The following is an 8,905-nucleotide window of genomic DNA, read 5'->3' as shown; positions in this document are numbered from 1 at the left end:
CAGAAGGGAGCGACTAGAGGAAGTCAACCAAGATGTTTAAAAGGTTGGATTTGTAAAGAATTAAGTTTGTTGCTATTGTTTATTTGCTTATTGTTCCTTTTTTCTTCTTTCGTTAATTGATGTATTCCCCCCCCCCATTTTTGTGTGTTATTCTACATTGTGGTTTTTGTTATAATTGTGGAAAATCTAATAATAATTTTTTTAACAAAAGCTTGGATGTTTCTCCAAGTCCTTGCAGTTAACACGCAAGAAGAAATAGCCTCACTCAGCTGACTAACCAGCCAACTTTCCATCTCTGCCCACTAATGGGCATCAACTCCAGCTTTGATCCTGTGTGACTCCATCAACCAAGAAATATGGAGGTGGACCAAAAACCCCACTAAAAGGAACAAGAACTCCTTCCTTCTATGATAGCATCAGGTGGCCTCTGAGGTCTGAGACATTTGGTACAGCATTCAGCCGAATCATCAGCCCATGTAGATTGTTCTAAACCATTAGTGCATTATGTTCCAAACCGATCAGGGGAGCATACTTCCAGAGGCGGCTTGTATCTTTCAAGCCCATCACTTCCAGGTGTCCTGAGAAGCCAATGAGGTTTCTTCTGACCTTATATAATTGCTGTGTTGAGCTTGGTTCGTCACACCTTACGAGAGGCTGAGTTGCGGCTACCACTTCAAGGAGGCCTGATCTGCCCTGCAACCCAGTGGTCTCTCATCTGCCAGACTTCAGAACTTGCCTCCTCATACAAAAGGGGTATCAATGGGGCAGAGCTTCTTTCCTGATAATCGGGGCCTACCTGTGGCTCAGGTCTGCCTGCTTGCGTTCTCTATTTTGCTTTGCCTCAAGCCTGGAGGTAAGAAATCCCCCAACTCCTTTTTGAGCTCTGTCACATGTGAGCTGTGTGCGTCGGTGGAGATTCAGCAGGGACAATTTCTGAAAGGCAAGCGTAGTCCCTGCACTCAGAATGTTTGGGCAGCTGCTGAGGCTGCATCAGAATCCAGTTCTGCTGATAGCAATATGCCCTCTTTTTCAATATAAATCTCTTGTCCATCATCAGGGAGAGGAGCACAACCTGTCACCATCCTTTTGATCTCCTCAGTGCCTTCTTGAGATAGTCTTTCCCCAAAGCAGAGGTTTCCTGGCTTTTTGGGTCCACGGCTCCCTTTATCAACTACATTCTTTCTGTGGCTCCCCTGTGAGGAAATGGGCTCCAAGCCTCAGGAGCCTAGTTATGCCACCCTTTGGCTGCAGAGCCCACAGCCCTTCACAAACACCCTCCCTTGTGGAGTGTTTCTGCAGCCTCCACTCTTCTCCCCTCTCCTTGTGAGTCCTCTGGGCAGCCGCCCCCCATCACTGGGCCACCCCTATCGCAAAGAGTGTTGCCTCCTCACTTGTCTGTCCATTCCCAACAAAAAGGACTAGTGGACTGGCTGGCTGGGCTCCCTCACCCACTTGCTTGCTTACTCTGAGCTGCCTCAGCTCCTGGCAACCAGCACCCCCTGGCCAGCCCCAGACGCACCACACGCCTGGGGAGCTTGTAGCCAGGGCTGCTGCAACATATAGCCTTCTGGAGGCAGAGATTCAAGAGGGCATCAGAAGAGGGAGGGAAGGAACGAGGGATGGAGGCTAGTGTTGCCCACAGCCCGCCCCCCAACCATCATTCAAGGCACCCCAAAGGTGCCATGACACACTGGTTGAAACCACTGAACTAGAGTGACTCCACATTGGAGGGAGCTTCTGGTGTCTGACTCTTTCAGCAGAAGAATGGATGTCACTCTGGGGAACAGCTGGGGTTTAACCACCACTATGCTTTGCAGTGCAGCAGCTGCCCATTGGGAAAGAGAGCTGTTAGAAAGGGGAGAAGTGTTAGGATTAGCAGGGCCCGTGTGCAAGACTCAAGATTTGCAGCCCTTGGCTCATCCCTTAATGAGCCCCTGATTTAATGAATTTTAAAGTAAGGGCAGTGCTTGCAGGGACAAACAAACAAACAAACAAACAAACAAACATGTCTGTCTTTTACAGTGGATGCTCTGACATGCAGACAATGCTCTTCAAATCATCACGAAACGCCATGTGATGTGAGTACGGAGACATGTACCGGAGACGTTTGTACGTTTAGGCAAAAATTTTCAGGTAATGAGTCTGTCCCATTTTCAGTCTTCCTTTGCATATGCTGGGCTAGAATGACAGGATGTAGAGGAGGGTCAGGTCTCCTGACTTTTCAATGGTTGTAAGCGCTCAATAGGAGCCACCTTGGATCACACCAAAGATCCATCAAAGATGTGGAGTAAACTTTATCCTTTTAAATGTATTCTCTTTTGCTATGGGCAAATTCAGTAACATGCTCTTCATACCTGTTATTAACACAAATACTTCTCTTTCTCTCTCCAAAAGCAAATGGTGACTTGATTGCATACTACAGATCATGCACTTCCCGGAATAACCTATGTGGAGAACAATTTTTCCTCGGAAAAAACCGATATAAAACAACATGCTGTTATACTCACTTCTGTAATGATGAATAAAATCAGACTTTTCTTGAAATAAAAATTGTCCAAATGTCCAAAGATATGGCTCAAAAGCTTTACTGACAGAACTTCTTCCAAAACAGACACTCAAAACAATAATGTTACATCCAGAGAGTTACCATGTGTTTATCCAAGCACAGGCACAGCATCTTAGACATATGACATTAATTCATATAGAAGTGAAAACAAAGCTCTGCCTCTCCTGTAGCCTCCATTACAGTCTGAGGCTGTGTTTCTAGAGAGAATCATTTTCATACCTGTCTCCTTGGTGGCCTGAGAGAGGGAACAAAAGACCAACTCAAACATAATGGAGATTTGCAACTGAATACCTTTCTTATGTGATCTACACACCAACATAAGAGCTAGCAGAGAGCATTCTATGTTAATTGGCCACTGTTAGGCACTCTGAGAAGATTGGGTTCTTTTGTGGAGATTCAGCATGTGTTTCTGTAAAAAATAAAATAAAATTGTATGCCTAATAAGCTAATTCACCAAAGACATGAAGAAGGATTGGTTTATTACATGAAATGAAAAGAGACAGCAACATTATCAATACAACAAATACAACATTATCAATACAACAAATACAGCCTTTTGAGTAAATACCCAAATATTTAATTATAGAGAGAAAAGAGAGTCCTAACTACTCAAGCCTGAAAAGTTGAGCGTGACAGTGTGCCCCAGAGCCATACTGAAAGTAGAATAAAATAAGGGACTGAGGGGGCATACCTAATCAGGAAGGAAGCAGAACCCAATGCCAGGGATAAGAGATTGGTGCCTAATGTGAGAGTTAAACTCTCGCATTCCAAATCCTATATCAGCAAGGCAATAGCGCCTCTTACCCATTCCTTGGTATGAGGTTCATATATGAGCATAGGGTATGAGCATAGGGTTGGTCCTTGAAAACAGAGCAGGGAGGGGATCGCATTGGGGCTTGTGAGCTACCTAAGTATTGATAACGTGTGGTTTAAGCACACTATGGGGCCAAGTACTCTCTGTGGAGGGGTGAAAGGACATGCTAGCACCCATTGTTACACATTGCCTTGTTATTTTATAAGAGGCCAATACAGTGGTACCTCTGGTTATGAACTTAATTCGTTCCGGAGGTCCATTATTAAGCTGAAACTGATCTTATCCTCAGGCGTACTTTCTCTAATGTGGCCTCCCGCTGCACGTGTGCCTTGCAAGAGACTTTCCTGCAGATTGTTCATACACTTATGGAGGAGAACTTTCCAGAATGGAAGCTCCTAGCTCTCAGCAGGTTCCCAACCCCCCGAAGCATTAGTCCTGCTCCCCAAACCAATTTAGGACTAGTTCCAGGGAACCCTGGCTGTTGCCAGAATGGCCCAGGGTGGATTGGCCTGTGCTGAAACCTCCCCCTGCCCCACTTTCCAGAAAGGAAGCACCCAGCTCTTAGCAGGTCCCCCCCCCGAAACATTAGTCCTGCTCCCCAAACCAATTTAGGACTAGTTCCAGGGCAGGTTGGGTTGTCACCAGAATCGCCCATGGTGAAACCTCCCTCCCCCATCATATATGTTAGGGTTGCCATATTTCAAAAAGTGAAAATCTGGACACTAAGTTGCTGAGCTGTTTCTTCTCTTTTCTTCTTCTTTTTTCAAACTCTCCAAAAAAATAAAAATAAAAAATGAAGCTTTTGAGGCATTGTTAAAGAAAATTACCCAAATAACAACACCTTCAGCATGAGTTGCCATACGTTTTCCAGGATATTTTAGCGATTTTTGGAAATTCCACCTGGACAAATCCAGGATATGTCTGGGAAAACCCAGGTGTACAGCAGCCCTAATATATGTGTACTATAACACATATACGCATACATTTAAACCACAGACATATGCATTTAAACCATAAACACTCTAAAAAGAAATATACTGCCATGGTGAACAGAGCATTGCTTAGCACTCTCTTCCCTAAATGCACAATATACCTAGAGGTGCCAGATTCTCTGGAAAATTGAGGAGGCCCAACACAGCACCCTTATATCTCAGGTGAGGCCCTCTGAATATTGAGGGGGCTCTGCCACTTCAAAAAAAGAAAAGAAAAGAAAAGAAAGAGCAAAAGAAAAGATTGGGTGGGGGTGGGGTGGGAGAAAAATGGTTTTGGCCTCCAGGAGCCGGGGGTTTGAACACACCAGAAAGTTAATCGTGTGGTGATGAAAAGTTGGTAACAGCAGAATGGGGTATGTGTGTGTGTGTCATATTTCTAGTGGGAGAGAGTTCTTTAGCAGAGCACCACAGCGAAGTTCTACAGCCACAGCTGACAATGAGCTATGTGAGGTGGCTGCATAATTTGCCAGTAGATTGAACCATTTTATACCCAATGCTGTGGAGCCACGAAACATCACGGAGAAACATTAAAAAAGTAAAGAAGAGAAGGATAAAATTGAGCAATTTCTTGAGGCAAATGAAATACAAAAATTCCTGAGAATATAAGGCTCCTACTAAATGGCATGATTACAAGACAGGAGGTCGAGATTGCAATAAATAAGATGCAGTTAAGCAAAGCTCCAGGACCAGGTGGTCTTTCTGCAAAATACTATAAAACATTGAAAGATTGGTTAATTCAACCATTGGCAGATGTGTGCAATCAGTTTCTAAGAGGGGACAAAGCTTCTGAAACCTGGAAAGATGCATTTATTACTCTGATTCAAAAAGCAGATAGCTCTGATGTAAAAAACTATAGACCAATCTCATTACTTAATGTGGACTATAAAATTTTTGCAAATATTTTGGCCAACAGATTGAAAAAGGTTCTATCAGATTATATACCAGGACCAGGCAGGATTTCTGCCTGGGAGACATATGAAAGATAACATTAGAAAGCCACTCCCGACATAAGGAGTGAGGGGTTGCGGGCTCACGCACCGCCTACATTCTCGCGGGGCTGGCGGCAGCCCCGCGAGACTCAGGGAGGGAATTCCCGGTCATTAATATTCATTAGTCATTCCGCCAGCGAAAAGAAATTGTAAAGCAAACTTAATGTTTATTGATGCTGAAAAGGCCTTTGATAATAGTTGTTGGTTATTTATGTTGAAAAATTTAGAAAGAATTGAGGTTGCCCAGGAATTTCTAAATGGTATTAATGCGATCTATTTTGAGCAAAAAGCAAAAATCATAATTAATAATGTGGTCTCAGAGGAAATCAAATTGAGAAAGGAACCAGGCAAGGGTGCCCACTTTTCCCTCTGCTATTTATTTCTGTTCTGGAGGTTTTGTTAAATATGTTGAGGAAAGATGAGGAGGTTAAAGGCATTGTAGAAGGATCCAAGCAATATAAATTAAAGGCCTTTGCTGATGACTTGGTTTTAACTTTACAAGATCCAGAAACCAGTGCAGTAAAAGCACTGGAGCTGATTCAAGAGTTTGGGCAGGTAGCAGGATTTAAATTAAACAAGAGCAAAACCAAAGTTTTAGGGGGGAAAATAGATAATGAGGAAAGAAAACCCTTTTTGAAAGCACAGGCCTTGTTTCTGTGAAAAACTTAAATATTTGGATGTCAATGTATTGGTAAAGAATTTGAATCTGTATAAAGATAACCATGAAAAATTATGGAATGAAATCAAGAGAGATCTTCAGATATGGTCAAATCTAAAACTTTCATTGATGGGCCGAATATCAGTGGTTAAGATGAACGTATTGCTGACGATGTTTTTATTTCAAGCTCTACCAATCATTGATATTGTTAAATGTTTTAAAGAATGGCAGAAGGCATTGTCTAAATTTATCTGGCAGGGGAAAAAACCTAGAATTAAATATAAATTACTTACAGATATAAAAGAAAGAGGGGGTTTTCTCCTACCAGACTGAAGATATACTTTGAAGCTGCTGCCTTCTGCTGGATCAAGGATTGGATTCAATTAGAGAACAATGATGTGTTAGATTTGGAGGGACTGGATAATCGATCTGGATGGCATGCATATCTATGGTGTGACAAGATAAAGGCCCACAGTGGCTTTAAGAATCATGTAATTAGAAAGGCGTTATACAATGTATGGACTAGATATAAAGATCTCTTAGTAAGAAAAACAGCTAAATGGATTTCACCAATGGAAGCACAGGTCCCCCAAAAAGTTAAATATGGGAAACAAATGGTTGAGGTACTCAGATTTGTTGTTAGAGGATTAGGAAGGTTTTAAATTAAAACCATTTGAACAAATTAAAGATAAAGTGAATTGGTTGCAATATTATCAAATTAATGAATTATATAAGATGGATAAGAGAAATGGTTTTGCAACAGGAAAAAACAAACAAATTGGAAATGGAGTTGTTAGATACTAAAGTTAAGAATATGTCTAAAATGTATAATTTGTTGTTGGAGTGGCATACAAAGGATGAACAAGTAAAATCAGTTATTACTGACTGGGCAAGAGATGTGGGACATAATATAATGGTGGAGGATTGGGAGAGGCTATGGAAGAAAGGGGTTAAGTTCACTGCACGTATGATGTTAAAGGAAAATATTATGAAGATGATGTATAGATGGTACTTGACCCCTGTAAAACTAGCAAAGATTTATCACAATAGTGATAACCTTTGTTGGAAATGTAAAGAAAAAGAAGGTACTTTTTTCCATATGTGGTGGACTTGTCCCAAAGTGAACTGAAAAAAAATGTTGAAATATACATTTATTAAGAAACCAGAGGCCTTTCTTCTTGGAATAACAGGTTTGGAATTGCCCAAGAAAGATGTTAAATTATTTTTCTATGCCACAACGGCCGCCCGAATATTACTTGCTAAAAATTGGAAAACACAAGAACTACCAACAGTGGAAGACTGGCAGATGAAGATGATGGACATTTTGGAGGTAGCTGACCTGACTGGAAGAATCCACGACCAGAAAGAAGAGGAGTTTCAAGAGGACTGGAGGAAATTTAAGGACTTTTTGAATAAATATTGTAACATAGAAAACTAGAAAATACTTGAAAGAAACAAATAGGCCTAGGATTAAACTAAGTTATAATTAAATAAATGGGATTTAGAATATTAAGAAAAGTGAATAAGATGGATTATAATTGGAAATTGTTTTAGTTTAATAATGATATTGGAAAGCTGTTACTTTTAACTACAAGGAAACTCAGAAGGGAGGGACTAGAGGAAGTCAACCAAGATGTTTAAAAGGTTGGATTTGTAAAGAATTAGGTTTGTTGTTATTGTTTATCTGTTTATTGTTCCTTTTTTCTTCTTTCGTTCATTGATGTATTTTTCTTTTCTCTCCTGTTTTTGTGTGTTATTCTGCTTTGTGGTTTTTGTTATAATTGTGGAAAATCTAATATATTTTTTTAAGAAAAACTACATGGAGAAACAAACAAATGGCATTAACTCTGTGACCTGTGTATTTGAGTGTGGTTTTAAAAACAGACTGTTTCTCTACTTCTCTTTCTCTCTCCAAAAGAAAATGATGACTTGATTAAATACTCCAGATCATGCATCTACAATTACTGGAAAGACTTTTGTGGACAGGAAATTTTCCTCGGAAATAACCGACATAAAACGACATGCTGTTATACTGACCTCTGTAATGATGAATAAAATCAGACTTTTCTTGAAATAAAAATTGTCCAAATGTCCAAACATATGGCTCAAAAGCTTTACTGACAGAACTTCTTCCAAAACAGACACTCAAAACAATAATGTTACATCCAGAGAGTTACCATGTGTTTATCCAAGCACAGGTACAGCATCTTAGACATATGACATTAATTCATATAGAAGTGAAAACAAAGCTCTGCCTCTCCTGTAGCCTCCATTACAGTCTGAGGCTGTGTTTCTGGAGAGAATAATTTTCATACCTGTCTCCTTGGTGGCCTGAGAGAGGGAACAAAAGACCAACTCAAACATAATGGAGATTTGCAACTGAATACCTTTCTTATATGATCTACACACCAACATGAGAGCTAGCAGAGAGCTTTCTATGTTAATTGTCCACTGTTAGGCACTCTGAGAAGATTGGGTTCTTTTGTGGAGATTCAGCATGTGTTTCTGTAAAAATATATATATTGTATGCCTAATAAGCTAATTCACCAAAGACATGAAGAAAGATTGGTTTATTACATGAAATGAAAAGAGACAGCAACATTATCAATACAGCAAATACAGCCTTTTGAGTAAATACCCACCTTAATTATAGAGAGAAAAGAGAGTCCTAACTACTCAAGCCTGAAAAGTTGAGCGTGACAGTGTGCCCCAGAGCCATACTGAAAGTAGAATAAAATAAGGGACTGAGGGGGCATACCTAATCAGGAAGGAAGCAGAACCCAATGCCAGGGATAAGAGATTGGTGCCTAATGTGAGAGTTAAACTCTCGCATTCCAAATCCTATATCAGCAAGGCAATAGCGCCTCTTACCCGTTCTTGGTATGA

At 40.7% G+C, this 8,905-nt stretch overlaps 1 long non-coding RNA gene across 1 annotated transcript; it reads left to right on the top strand.

Moving 5' to 3' along the window:
- The first annotated feature begins 402 nt into the window (after positions 1 to 402).
- On the top strand, positions 403 to 8,106 carry LOC309365328. Its single transcript, XR_014166012.1, has 3 exons — positions 403 to 853; positions 2,023 to 2,133; positions 7,938 to 8,106. It is a non-coding gene; the product is annotated as an uncharacterized lncRNA (long non-coding RNA).
- The last annotated feature ends 799 nt before the right edge of the window (positions 8,107 to 8,905 follow it).

The sequence above is a fragment of the Podarcis melisellensis genome (genome assembly GCF_964234715.1).
Source record: "Podarcis melisellensis genome assembly, chromosome: 2".
Taxonomy (NCBI): domain Eukaryota; kingdom Metazoa; phylum Chordata; class Lepidosauria; order Squamata; family Lacertidae; genus Podarcis; species Podarcis melisellensis.
This window is presented reverse-complemented; position numbering and strand designations above follow the sequence as displayed.